We start from the raw sequence: 15,296 nt of genomic DNA on the forward strand, positions 1-15,296 counted from the left end.
TCCCTGGGAAAGCATATCAGACTCCGCAGATTAGAAAGAATTTAGAAGCCAGTGGCTAATGCTCTTTGGATCGGTCCAGTGATGTGGCAACCTCTGATCTAGGACTTTTTGTGTAATCATCCCAGAGGATCAATTTCCTGGAGATAATTATGGGGCACTGGAAGGATCCTTCACTCCAAAACTTATTCTTCATAAACTTGTAACAGTACCTACAACTCAAACCCAACAAGTGAGTGGCATTAGGCCTTTGTCAATTCCTCCAATAAAATCCACAAATCCCAAGGAAAAGTGACATAGTAGTCCATGATAGCCAGTAGCCCTCCACTAATATTTCCTTGTGCAATGGAGTCTTAGTTTGCTAAGTCTGCCACAACAAAGTACCACTGACTGGATGGCTTAAACAACAGAAATGTATTTTCTCATGGTTCTGGAGGCTGGAAGTCCAAAACCAGGGTGTTGGCAGAGTTGATTTCTTCTGAGGACCATGAGGGAAGGATTGGTTCCAGGCTCTCTGCTTGGTTTATAGATGACCATCCTCTCCCTGTGTCTTCACGTGGTCTTGTCTCTGTATGGTACTGTGTCCAAGTTCCCTCTTCTTATCAGCATACCAGTCATATTGGATTAGGGCCTACACTAATGACCTTGTTTCACCTTAATTTTCTCTTTAAAGACCCTATCTACAAATACAGCCACATTCTGAGATACTAGGGATTAAGACTTCAACATATGAATTTTGGGAGGACACAATTCAGCCCATAACAGAGTCTAACTACATGAATTAACATAGAATGATCTCAAAAAAAAAAAGTTGTTGAGCAGAAGAAGCAAGTTGCAGAATGACACATTGTATATGCTATCATTTATGGAAAAAATTTAAAGCATATATATTAATGCCATACGTTTGTTTATGAATTCATAAATAATAGAGACATGGATGGGAAGGATAAACACAAACTTTATAATAGTTGTTCTCTCTGAGGATGGAGAGGGAGATGGACTCATGAAGGTTTAAAAAGGTAAACTTGACTGTGTCTATGATGTGTTTTAAAAACTGGAACATATATGACAAAATATCAATATTTGTTCATTCTGGGGGTGATTACACATATGTTAAGCAGAATATTCTGTATTCTTCTGTATTTTTTATACTTTCTATTTTAAAAATGGAGAAAAGAGGCCTTTGAGGCAAGTCTTGTTCTATTGTACTTTGCTTCTTCAATGTCCTGGGGCGTGATGGGTTTTACTCGTTTCTTTCTTAGGGTTGGTAGAAGGGTTACACTCATGTGACCCTCAAGTGTGAGAATACTTCATGAAAAAGGCTCTTATCACTAAGAACCCAGTCCCTCAAAACATGACCCCGCAGGCCTCTAAAATAGAACTGTAGAAATCAGTGGGACGGAACCTGTCCCCTTTGCAGCCTCACACAGGAGGATGAGTAGGGACTCTTCACAGCCTTTTCACTTTTCCCATATAGCTGCCTCCTCATTCCATCTCCAGCCCTCCAACCACCCCCCCCCACCTTCCTCTCATCCATGAACATCAAGTGCCTGTGAAGTATTTACTAGCCTCAGGCAGGAAGAAGGCTCCCTGCTCCGCAGACTTCAGAAGGGAGCAGTAGAACAGCCTGCGTACAGGGACCTGCCAGGGAGGATAACCTGCTAGTTCTGTGAAAGAGGAAAAGACAGCCGGAGGCATGCCAGCCACCTGGAGTACATCTGAATCTTTTTTTAACTTTTTAAACTGTCTTCATGGCTTTTTGGTATCCATAATATCATTTGAATCTCACAAAACTACTGTGGGCCATCCAGGGCAGATAGAAGTGGCCCAACTTCCTGTCATGAGACCCTGAGGTGGGACATGACTTGACTAGAATCCTGCTGGTTCCTTCCAAGCAGTTCAACTCTTCCTCCTGCAGGGAGCTTTCCTCAAGCTTACTAGAGCATGCAGATCACTGTCCCAGTACCTTCAACTTGCTCATTGTCTGACCCACTCATTTGGAACCTACCACCCCTCATCTGCCTTGCTTTTTGTTTCCTGTCTGATCCCCTTATTTAGACTAAATTGTGAGCTCAGTGACCTCAAGGTCCAATATTGTAGCATTCTCTCTATTTTGTAACTAATTAAAGTTTCTTATGAACCCCTTCCTGCTAATGGGGCATGAGGAATTTAAACTTTCCAATGGGTGTATCGGTACCAAAGTATTACTAACATTCTTAGATAAACATTTAGGAAATTCAAAATTTAATAAAGGCTGTCTTCTTTCCATATTCTCTGGTTTTTGTGTTTCTAGGTGATGCTGAGTTCAAGAGGCATTTTGTGTGGTAGCCTAGTGATGATGAGGCAGGAGCTTCAGAACCAAGTGTTGCTTTTTTGGAGGGAGGCTGGAGAGAGGTTCTGGTCTGCTTGTAGATGGACATGTTTTGATACCCACCACTGTAGCCATAGTGTTAAAATGTATAGTGTCCCAAAGAACTGAGCCTTCCTTGGTCCCAAGGGCCATAGCCTCACCCAGGCTCTAAGGGGCCCTTCCATGTAATTCAACTACCAGCCTCATTCCCTTAGAAAGCCTGTGAGATCTTTGTACTTCTTTCATGACTAACTAGAGTCAGGAAGACTTGAAAAATGTCAATGGCAGCCCTCTTGTTGCTTACATAATTCCCTCTACTAGTCCAAGCTACAAACTGTGTGGAACTATGTTGTTCCAGCTCCATGTTGAACATGAAGATTTTTCTTAGGGGGCTTGCAATATTTTCCAGACTGAATCCCAAGAAATAAAAAGCAAGTTTACCTGATCTGGAAGTTATTCAAACTTACGGGAGTATTTGCCTAGGTTCTACAGCTTCTTTCCACAAGGGGTGATCCAGATCCTCTACTTCTGACTTCTTCCTTCCTTTCCTCCAACTTCTCTCCCACTCCCTTTATATCAACTCTTGAATTTTCTCTAACATGCTCAGGAATGAAACATAGACTCTGAGACAGCTAGGTCTAGCTATTGATTTATACATAGGGCGGCTCTTGAAATTTAGAATATATGTTTCCTCTTGACAACTATGGTCTTAAAAAAGTTATCTCTCAGACTCTAAACTGACCAGGAAAACAAAAAGTACAGGAAATGAATATATATTAGAAATTACTATCACTATATGTAGCCATAAGCATCTTGGAGAGTAGAAACTCAGCACAAATCTAAGTGAAGAGCCAGTGGTCACATCAATGTTTGTTAAATTGAAGAAAAAAAATATAAACCATGTTCCACTCTACCTCAGCCAACTCCTATCCTCTGTCACACTAAGCTCACCAGAGCTATACCAGATGGCTGAGTACCAGTCCTAGACTCTAGCTTATTGTTTACTCAAGTGTAAATAAATTTCCTCAGATTCTTTCCTCTATGCCCCTCCCCCCTCACTCACCTAATAGAAAGCTGGGCAAGTGCTTTAAAATATCACACCTGAAGTTAGCTCAGCTTGAAAAGTTTAAAAATAATCAACTTAAGGAACAAAGATGTTTACCAGAAGCAAACACTGTTAACAGCTCCTCCTAGACACACTTCAGGTTCCCACAGAGTGACAGAGTTGACGTGTGAACACAGACCCGCCTATTTCCTTCTCCTGCTCTCTGCCAGGCTTCAACATCCAAACTCCTTTCTTCCTGAGCAAGCCAGGTATGCCCCAGTCCTAGGAAGCTGGGCACAAGATAAGTTCCTCTTCCCACGCCTGAATCCTTGACCCTCTGTCAAAGTCCGATTACTTCCATCTCTTTTAATATCCGTGATGTAAAAAATTACGTTTTGTACTAACACTTTTCATGCTTTATTACAATCATTAATTGTATTGTTTTATAGACATATTGTGTAGTAATTAAAAGCAGAGGCTTTGAAACAGGATTGCTTGAATTCAGATTCCCGGCTGTGCTACTTGCTACGTGTGTGACTTGAGGCAGGAAATTAACCTCTCTTTTTCCTGGTTGCGTCATCCGCATAATAGGAATAATAATAGTTCCTATCTCATAGGCTTGTGATAAGAAACAAATGACTTAATATATGTAAAGCCTTGGAATAGGGCTTGGTAGGCAGTACCCTTTATGTAAGTGTTTGCTATGGCTAATATCAATATTTATCTGGATCCCTTTCCTAATGGCAAGTACGCTAATGGGTTGAGGACTTCAGCACCATGGACAGGGCCTGATACAGACTAAAGGGCTTAGCAATAATTTTTAAAACACTTTTAAAACTACATATATGTATTAGCATACGGTATTTATTATTCTCCTTCTGACTTACTTCACTCTGTATGACAGTCTCTAGGTCCATCCACCTCACTACAAATAACTCAATTTCGTTTCTTTTTATGGCTGCTAAAAAATAAAATAAATTAAATTAAAATAAAAAAACTATATATATGGCATAAATAGGTTCTGGATGAACAATTGAATGAGTGAGCATAATTTCACCCTTTCAGGGTCATCCTGCACCCAGCACTCCTACCATCTGTCCTCAAGTGCACTTATTTTCTGCTCACCCTTCCCCTGATTATTCCCAATACCAGTCACGTGCACATCCTGGTCAGCATTTTGGGTTTATCTGGAATGATGGTGTGAGATGGGGCATGGCAGGGGCATTTTCACAGTCTAGAGATGCTGCTACTTGGATATGCTCAGAAGTCTCCTTCTCATGAGGCCTTCCTATATATCCAATATAATATAAATTACATCCAATATAAATTACATTTCTCGTTCCTCTTCCATGCTTTAACCTTTCTCCTTAGCATTTATTGCTATTTAACTTCCTTTCTATTTTACTCACTTATCTTGCTTATTGCCTGACTTCTCCACTAGAATGGAAACTCCATGAGGAGTTTTATCTCTTTTATTTATCCCTGTGTCTTTAGATTCTAGAGCAGTGCCTGACATATAACAGGGTCTTGATAAATATCTTTGAATGAATACATGCATACATATATATTTTTAGTAACATAATTCATGCAAGCCTCCAGGGCTAGAGATTTGATTTTGTCTTAATGCGTAGATCTAGTTGACTCCCTTCCTCCAAGTCATAGCGTGCAGCCTGCAAGTGAATCAAGACTGCCAACATCTTCTCGCTGGGCTCACAGAGAGGTGATCTCAGTGAGGTCTTAAAGCAGGAGGAAAACATTCACTTGACATTTAACAGTCCGTTGAAATAGCAACCTGATGCAGAGAACCAGTGCATTCCCAGCAGCTGCCTGCTTCCTGGCCGGGAAATGCTTTACTTTGTTCTGCGTTCAGATGTGACTCTACAGTAGAAGCTGGTAGACTCTGAGGGAAACATTAGCTGTGTCTAGAGCCCAGTGCCACCAACACCTCTATCAGGATATGTAAGGAGAGATACTGTGAGACTATAACTAGTTGGCAAAAGGTAATTCATATTTGTTAAGCCTCTACTACGTTCCAGGTGCTCTACTAAGGGTTTTACAGAAATGATACCAAATAACCCATGGAGTAAGAAGCAACCTGAGTACCATTTTGTAAGTAAGAAAATGATGACTCAGGCATGTTAATCTACTTGGCAATGCCCCACAACAAGTCAGTAACAAAGCCAAGATTTTAATTCAAGCCCAAGGCTTTCCCACTATATCACATTTTCCTCCTCTGAGTGTGAGGTACAGACAGGCTTCCAGTTCTCATGGGACCAAGGATCAGGTTAATTACTTCTACTCACAACTCACTGGTCAGAAGTGGTCAACAGACTCCATCCAACCAGAAAGGGATCAGGAAGTAAAATCATACCACGTTCCAGAAAGGGGGAAAGGAGCCAGAATATTTGGCAAACAGCATTGATGACTACCTTAGTGTCTAAAGCACCAGCAGCTTGGCAAAATCTGGGGTGTGGGGATAGTGCCTTTCATGGCTGAGATTGAATTTCCCACTGACCTGGTAGGATGGGAGCCCAGAGTTCAAAGCAAATAAACGATAGACACAGTTCCTGCCTTCAAGCATCTGTGGACTGAATCTTCCACTTGCTGAATGTGTTTGAACTGAAGCAAACACATTTGAATTTTATAACAGGGATTTAGGCTCAGCCAACACGTCCATGGATGGATAATTACAATAAAGCACAGCCTGGACTACAAGCTAACAAAAAGCCATGCTTCATATCAGAAGAATGAGCCTTGGCCCATCCATTGGCCTTCCCAGACATCTTCATTTACTAGTAACACCACTGTCCAAAAATAGACAGCCAAGGCACTTGGGGTTGTTATGAATTTTGCTGTGGCTGATTAAAACCCCCTTTTCACTGTTGAGGTCAAGAGAGTCCCTGCTGAGGCTTCCCTGGTGGCCCAGTGGTTGAGAGTCCACCTGCCGATGCTGGGGACGTGGGTTCGTGCCCCGGTCCGGGAAGATCCCACATGCCATGGAGCAGCTGGGCCTGTGAGCCATGGCCACTGAGCCTGCGCGTCCGGAACCTGAGCTCCGCAACGGGAGAGGCCACAACAGTGAGAGGCCCGCGTACCGCAAAAATAAATAAATAAATAAATAAAACCATTAAAAAAAAAAAAAAAAAGAGTCACTGCTGCAACCCTGGAAGCAATAACTGGCTGCCTACAATGAATGACAGCTATCTGGCCTGGGGCCAAGGGATGGAGCCTATGTGGGGATGAGGTCACGATGCATTCAGTCTCTTATGTAGCAATTCAGCAAACAGTCATTGAAAACCTGCTTTGTATATGAATACTGGACTCACACCTCAGGAAGAGGTGTAAAAGCAGCTGTGGAAATAGAAAACAGAGACCAAGAGGATCAGGGCAGGGGGCAGTAACACTCCCCAGGACCCTGGTGGGGAGCCACTGACTGCTTGGGAGCCCAGAAGTTGAAACGGGAGCTGAACAGTCCAGCCAGCAGAGCCTGGATGATGGCTCATGGCCAGAAGGGCCCAGAGACCGCTCACTTCTCTCATCCAAAGGGCCAGTGGGGTAGGGGTGGAGCTGTTCCCTCATTCTCTCTAACATTTGGAGGGTGAGCTCTCTTCCATGCGATTAGCCTGTGGCAACCAGGCGGCGAGATGAGACTGCTGCGTCCCCCAGCCCATAAAGCCTGCCCCTGCTGCACAGTGAAAATTACAGCTTATATTACACGGTGCGTGTTGGGGAAGTAGCCGGAGGTTGCTGATACAATCAGAGTTCAGGTAGCTTTATTGAGAATTGTGAAATGAAACTGTGTTATCCATGTGCCCAAATTCGAAGGAGAAAACTTTCCCCAAAAAAACAAACAGAAAAACAATAACCGAAGCTGTGTTTCCTCTTCTTCTTTGTAAAATTATCGTAGCAAGCTGTAGCCAGGAATCTAGTATCTTTTTTCCACTTAAGAGACAGAAAGTATTCCCCAGAATAAAGCAGTAGGCACTCTAAGGCCCAAAAGAAGGAAGGTGATCATTGCCACAGCAGGCCTCTAGCGCAGCAGCTTCAAGAGGTGTTTCTGGAGGTATCAGGGTACCAGACTGACATCTCAGAGGATGCTTAGAGGGACAATATGGAGATCCAGGGGTCAGGACTCGGAACCCCCCTCAGTGCTAACTGCAGCACCTATACTTTAGTCATTTAAAACATTGGGGATCTGAATATGATTTTGCTAGAAGAAAAAATTTTGTTGCTTTTTCTGCTTTTTAAAAGTTGTTTTTATTAAGGCAAAGCTGTGGTGGACAAAGCCAGAAAAGTAATTGCCTCTGAAGGGTGGGGGCAGAAATTATCTGTGAAGGGATGCGAGGGAACTTTCTGGAGTGATGAAATGTTCCACATTTTAACAGAGGTTTGGGTTACATGGGTGAACGCATTTGTCAAAACTCATCCAGTAACACATGTAAGATCTGTGCATTTCACTCTGTAAATTTTATCTCAAAAAAAAAAAAAAAACACTGCAGGGCTTCCCTGGTGGCACAGTGGTTGAGAGTCCGCCTGCCGATGCAGGGGACGCGGGTTCGTGCCCCGGTCCGGGAGGATCCCACGTGCCGCGGAGCGGCTGGGCCAGTGAGCCATGGCCGCTGAGCCTGCGCGTCTGGAGTCTGTGCTCCGCAACGGGAGAGGCCGCGACGGTGAGAGGCCCGCGTACCGCAAAAAAAAAAAAAAAAAAAAAAAAAAAAAAACACTGCAAACGACTATTGCAATCTGGTTGATAATATGCATGCTGCAGTATTTAGGAGAGAAGGTACTGATGCATGCAATTTACATTAATGCCCCCAAAACAAAGATGGGTTGCTGGATGGAGAGAGGAGTAGATAGACATGTAATAAAACAAGTATAGTAAAATGTCAGTGGTAGAATCTAGATTATGGATGTGCTGATATTCACTGAAAATTCTTGGGATTTTTCTATATGCTTGAAAATGTTCACAATAAAATACTGAGGGAATTTTTATTTTATGCTTTTATTAAACCAACATTTTGCAAACTTTGCTGATTAGAATCCCCTGGAATATTTGTTTTAAAAGTAAAACTTCTAAGACCTTTTCTTAGAGATTTCAGCTTCGGTAAAGCTGGGGCCTCTGCTATCTGCATTTTTAATCAGCCTTCCCAGATGAGCCTGATGATGGGGCAGGTTTGAGAAACATTGACTTAAATTAACTCTCCCCCAAGAAATTGATGTTGGATGTGAGAAAGAAGAATGGCCAATGGAATGATGAGAAGGGTTAGCCTCTGGCTACCAATCAGACCAGAAACCTCAGGTTTACCAGGATCGTGATGAAGTGCAGTGAGTTTTGAGAAACACCAATTTTGCAAACAACTGCTCAAAGAGAAAAGAATATCTCAGCCAAACTCTGGCTGGTCCTGTTCCTAAGATCCCCCCCAAACGTGTGATCAAGTTGCAAGTTAGGGAAATAAAATGGCCAGTCAGTCAGCTACTCTTTTCCTGTGGAGCTGATGCTGTTATTGCGAGGGGACGTCCTGGTTTTCTCTTGGGTCCTCCTAAGGCCTTAAGGGATGAAAGCCAGACTGACGAGGGAGAGAGTTACGCAAGAATCAGAACACTGATGAAGGCTAGCATCGCATGGCTACTCCCACTCCATGTGGTATTGTGCTGTGCTTGGGCTATAGGCGGGGTGGGGTGAGGTATACACATAAGTGCGACTCAGCAGCTGCCCTCAGAGAGGCTCTGGTCCAGCTGGGGGAGCCAGGCTAGCACAGATGAACCAGGGAGTGAGCAGGGCCCCCAGGTCAGTGCTGGATGGGTCCTGATGAGAGGAGAGCCGGTGAGCGCTGGCACAACCAGGGGAGCATCCTGGAAGGCGCGGGACTCCAGGTGCGCTCAGAGAATTGGGCAAAGCTGCTTTACAGGAGAGTGAAGAAGAATAGCAGAAAGCCAGCTGCAAACGGGTCTGTGATGCTTGGTACCATTATGTCAGCTCAACATACAGCAGGAGTATATGTTAATATTGAGTGAAGTGTATAAAATACACAAGGAAAAAATACAAAGCAGCTGTCCTCTTGTAAGGGAAGGAGGAAGAAAGAAGAAACAAAAACAGTGAGCTCATCTGTGCCAGTTTATTTCCCAAGAGAGGGAGAGACAAAGAATAAAAACATCAGAGAGACGGAGTGACTCTGATCTTTGTTTTATAATCTCCCATTGACACACTTGACAGGTGATGTTCAAGCTTCCGATTTTGAGGAAACCTGCTGAAACATAACAGGGAACTGCAGCACAACAGCTCTGAAATCCCCACAACCAGCCTGGTGTCATCATTAACAACCTCTCAGGGTCCAGCACCCCAAGCGCACGTCCGTCCCTTTTTCTTTTCCATCAGAGATGTGAGAGGTGCTGTTCTATCTGTTTATGTGAGTTCTAAACGATAAAAAAAAAAAAAAAATGTCCAAACTTAGCTCCTACTTTCAGAGTTAGCTTCTCTCACCACATGGTGGGTTCCAGAGACTAAGGTGAAAATCAAGTCAGTCCAAATTACTCTTGAGCGTGGCTTAAATCACCGGTTAAGTCCAATGTTCAGTGTCGTGTGAAGCTCAAAGTGGAGGCTTCACCCCTCAGCCCATGTTTAAGAAAAATTTGCAGTTTAAAGATGGAAACCCACTAATAGTGGCGAGAGGTATTGGAACGATTGGATGCCCCTCATCCCAGGCTCACTCACTCCTAAGCAAAATCACTGAAACCACTTAAACTGCTTTAAAAATTTTTCTTTGCAACCTGTGGATAGTCTCCTTAACATAAAGGAGATGCACGTAGGTTGTGGCTCCACTGAGCTAAGTGTAAATGATCAGGAAGCTCCTGAAAATGATGGAAATGCCCCCCCCCACCCCCCCCCCCAATTCTCCCACCGCAACCAGCATGATATATAATGTCAGTTTTTGTGCTGCAACTAACATTCAAGACGGGGACTGTATATCCAATGCCAGTGTAGGGGGCAACTGCTAAACACATAGATATTCCAATCACTGGTCCTACTGGGACAAGGGGTGTGAGTAGTAACTGCTGAAATCTGGGAGGCAGCCTGGGGGAAGGGAGATGGGGAGTCTGTGCTGAAGGTGGCTTGTCTTCAGGATCTGGTCAGCTCAAAGGCAGAAAAAGGAAATGGATTGGACATCTTCATGTCTGTCCTGGATTCCTGCCCACCCCCACCCCAGCATCACCTTAGACCAAAAGTTGCAAGCTAGTGGCCCAGAAACGCTATTTTGAATTTTGGAAATTTGGCTACTTTTACAACATAATTCCCATTCTAGCCTTCTCTTGAAACATCAGGGGACCTAACAGCTCTGGGCCTGCATCCCCTTAGCAACGAGGTGCTGGAGCTGAGTAATAGCCACCCCTTCTCCGAAAGAACACTCTCTGATTCAGAGAAAATCCACCCATCAAGGTGGCCTGGCCTCGGGGACCTGACTCTCAGCCTTGCTGGTCAAAGAGTTGGTGGGCATGTGGGCAGAGACAGAGAGAAGTGGTTCTTGGACACACTCTCTTGGTAGTTCTGCCCCTAAACAGATGCTGAGCTGCTTCCCTGGGGAGAACGACTAATCTCAGATCTGGTCCATGACATCACACCAGACATCAGGGGGTCTTGGTTGTGGAGGTTTCTGCCAATGAAATCTGAGTAGAACCCTCAGTCCCAGCAACTGAGACTGACACCCTCTGTTGCCCAGAGGAAACTGATGGGGGTAAAGACACAAGCATATCCCAGCTGGGGAAAGGAGACGGAAGTCACACAGCATCCTTCTCACGCTTTCCCTGCAAGGCTAACTTTCCTGTGAAGAAGGTGTGCTTGTGGGGAGGCGAGTTTAGGGTTCGAGGCAGATGGACGTGAGGATCGCTGAAAGATACCTGTTGAACAGGAGCGTTTACGAATAGCTCAGCAACTGCCTAGCTCTCCTTTCTCCCCCATCTACCTACAATTTTAACTTTCTCGCTAGTGAGAATTGTTCTGTAAACAGCACAGCTCCTGGTTCACTTTGGCAACAAGAGACAATTAAGTGGAAGGAGGTTTGAAAAAGCACTTGTTTCACTAGTTTGCAGCAGGGATGAGAATGACACACTTCCCTCTCCTATAGCACTTTACTCTTTCCAAAGCACTTTCACATCTGTTTGCTTTATTTCGCAGACTGCAGTGAGGATGGGTTTTAGAGCTGTGGAAGCTGAGGCACAGGTAAGTTGAGTGACAAGACCAAGGTCACACTGCTGGTGAGTGGCCCAGCTGAGACCAGGATTCGGGGACTCCTTTCGGTTGTTCTTTTTCCTTGTGGATTTCATGACAAGCAGATGAATGAGGCTTGGTTACCATGGGCGTGGCGGATGGCACCCTCACTTGGTGCTTGTGCTGTGACAGACTGTATGTGCGGCTGCAAACAGCCCCAGGCAGGAATGAATTCCAGCCGTTGGTAACCTTCAGGACCTGTGGGATGCCTGGAGATGCCCTGAATGGGCTGTCACCAGCGCCTTCCCTTGCACACTGACAGAGGCTCACAGCCCCTCCCTACTGTGACATTTCTCAGCATCAGAACTCAAGCAGACAAGCTCCGCTGGGCCAGGACAGTTTGGGCGATCAAAGTCTGCAGCTGTGATGGAGGCCTGGCATTTAAGTCTATTGATCAATGACAGAAGTAAAACCCAAGGCAAAAAATGCACCAGGAGATCTTACTGTCAGAGCCAGATAGAGGCTTCTCTCTGTTTTGAAGACAGCTGAAAAGAGAGGAGGAGGAAAAACAACCCCAAAGCCAGGGAAAAGTGGCACTTAAACATTTTAATTGGTTTTTAAAGGTTTGAGGCAGAGGCTGCTAAGAGCAAAGGGCTCACATGAGGGCATGGGTGGGGGGCAATCTGGGTGTAGTTCTTGATTTTCAGATGGAGATGGCTTCTGTTGTATTCAGCAGTCCAAATGCAAATGCAGTGGCTGCATGCCCTTAGATGACAACTTTCTGCCATAAGTGCAAGACACGCCACATGCCTTCCTGAACGCTATTGAAGTGACCCAGTTGTAGGTGTTCAGCTCTGTCTCCGTTAGCGCCAGCCCCAAAGGAAAGCTGAGACTCCCATCTTGCTTGGGAGAAGAAAGGGTATCTTGCTCGAAAAGGGGGAAAGGAAGGGGCAGAGAAAGCAAGGGACCCTCAGCCCAGGGAGCACACAGGAAAAGTAGAGGCAGGATTCTTGGATCGGTTGGTGTGTGCCCTGGATGTAGTCAGTCATCCTCTCTCAGCCTCCACTTCCTCTCTCCTAAAAAATAAGGAGGTGAAGGTAATGCCCTTGAAGACTCCTTCTGGTCCCACGAAATGACTTAATTCAACAGCCTGCAGAGCCCAGGCTGGAGCAGCAGAGAGCCGGGCTGAGCCTCTCAAGTGCAAGGGCATGTTGTCTGGGCGGAAGTGAGCCTTGGGAGCAAGGGAGTCCAGGCGGCTGGGAGCCCTCAAACTTCAGTAAGCCTCAAGCACCACCACCCCACCCCCAGTGGATCTGCAGATCTCCTGTGTAGGACTCAGAAATATGCATTTTTTATGGCTGGGACATTCTAGGTAATTCTGATGCCGGAAACATATATTCCACACACTGAGCGATGCTGGCATGGTTGCGAAGGACACGAGCTCTGGATTCAGAGAGCTGGGGCTGGTTTCATTTCTGTCGCTCTCCAGCTATGTCCCAGGGTCTAGTTGCTTAATCTCTCCGAGCCTCGGTTTCTTCACTTGTACAATGGGGATGACAATACCCCTTTTACGGCATGGTTGTGGGAATTCAGTGAGCTAATGTATTAAAAGCCCTTAGTCAAGAATCACATGTTATAGGTGCTCAGTGGTTGATGCCGCTCTCATTATTGTCATAATTGTGATGATTATTGGAGGAGCTTGAATAGGGAGCAGGTCACCAGGCAGATCTGATGTGAGGACTTAGTCCAAGCATAAAAATTCTCCAGTAATTCACAACCATTTTTATCAAAAGACAAGAAGTTCTTGGTGATGTGTAACTTAAGTTTCTTACGTGACAGCTTAAAAATCTTTCATCTTTACCTGCCCCATCCTACCTCTGGCCTGTTCTTGAAAGCGGCCATTCAAGCATTCTGGTTTAAGGGAAAGAATTCCAAAGAGTCCCACCCACCAGAGGAAATGCTCTTCACCTCTTCCCTCACCATTTGAACGCACTCATCTCCAGACACTCTGGTTCAAAACTGTCCTTGGTCTTGGCATGTAGAAGTTCGACTCTTTCCTTGGGATGGGGCTGAAGGTCAGAAGGAAGAGAACAGAAGGGGCCTGTGAAGTCCCTTAGGCACTGAGCGGGTGTCCCAAACTCAAAACCCTGCAGAGGCTGGTCAAGAATTACCCATGTATGAAGCAGCCCTGGAGAGGGGGTGCTGACAGGCAAGAGAGTGGACCCCTCATTTAAAGGAAGGAGTGCCTACTCAGTGTAGCCAGCTGTGACATGCAGGGAGAGATTCAGGGTTCCCAGAGGTGGGTTTTTTTTGTTTGTTTGTCTTTTGGTGGTACACGGGCCTCTCACTGTTGTGGCTTCTCCCGTTGCGGAGCACAGGCTCCGGACGCGCAGGCTCAGTGGCCGTGGCTCACGGGCCCAGCTCCGCGGCATGTGAGATCTTCCCGGACCGGGGCACGAACCCGTGTCCCCTGCATCGGCAGGCGGACTCTCAACCACTGTGCCACCAGGGAAGTCCCCCAGAGGTGGTTTTTTGAAAGAAGACATAAATTCATATTTTTTGGTGAAATCTCCTTATTTGTAAATGTTGCCAGTTAAGTCGGTTTCTTTCTAACACACTGGTCAAAGATCTGGAAACCTCTACCTCCTTCAGGAAGACTGTCTTCTCTTCATTTAGACAGCCATGATTTTTTTTCCTCCTTTCCACGCTCCCCCCAGCACTCTGTGCCTGACCCACCCTAGCTCCCCACGACATCCTGTCTTGTGTTGTTTCATGCGTTTCCCGGGAAGCTTGAGCTTTGCCATCAGCGAGCCCTAGGTTTGAATCCCAGCTCTATCCATCACTAGTCTCGTGGACCTGTCTGAACCTGTTTCCTCACCAGTAAACTGGAGATCATTGTAACGTCTATGCCACTGTGCTGACTTAAGGGTTCCAGCACAGGATCTGTCTCTCATAAATTCTCCCCAAGTGGCTGCTCTTTGAGTACAGGGACTGCACCTCCTTCACCTCCCCTACATCGCACAGGGCTTGGCACAAGACACTGTTGGTTACTTGATTCATTTTTAAATATTGGGATTTTTAAAAAAGGCTTTATTTTTTAGAGGAGGTTTAGGTCCATAGCAAAATGGAGAGGAAGAGAGTTCCTATATACCCCCTGCCCTGACTCAGGGGCAACAACACCCTCCATCTGAGAAGTACAATATGCTTATTACAACTGATGAACCTACGTTGACACAGCATTATCACCCAAAGTCCATAGTTGACAATAGGGTTCACTCTTTGTGTCGTACATTCTATGGGTTTGGACACATGAGTAATGACATGTAACCACAGTTAGAGTATCATACAGAGTAGTTTCACTGCCACTCAAATCCTCCGTTGGTCCACTTATGCATCCACCCCCCACCCCTTCACCGCTGACAATCACTGATCTTTTTACTGTCTCCATAGTTTTGCCTTTTAGAATATCGTATAGTTGGAATCATACAGTATCTTTTCAAATTGGCTTCTTTCACTTAGTAACGTGCATTTAAATTTCCTCCATGTCTTTTCATGGCTTAGTACCTCATTTCTCTTTAGCGCTAAATAATTCCATTGTCTCATGTACCACAACTTTTTATCCATTCACCTACTAAAGGATGTCTTGGCTGCTTCCCAGCTTTGGCAGTTATGAATAAAGCTGCTATAAACATCTGTGTGCA

Source organism: Phocoena sinus, chromosome 19 (genome assembly GCF_008692025.1).
Source record: "Phocoena sinus isolate mPhoSin1 chromosome 19, mPhoSin1.pri, whole genome shotgun sequence".
Lineage (NCBI taxonomy): Eukaryota > Metazoa > Chordata > Mammalia > Artiodactyla > Phocoenidae > Phocoena > Phocoena sinus.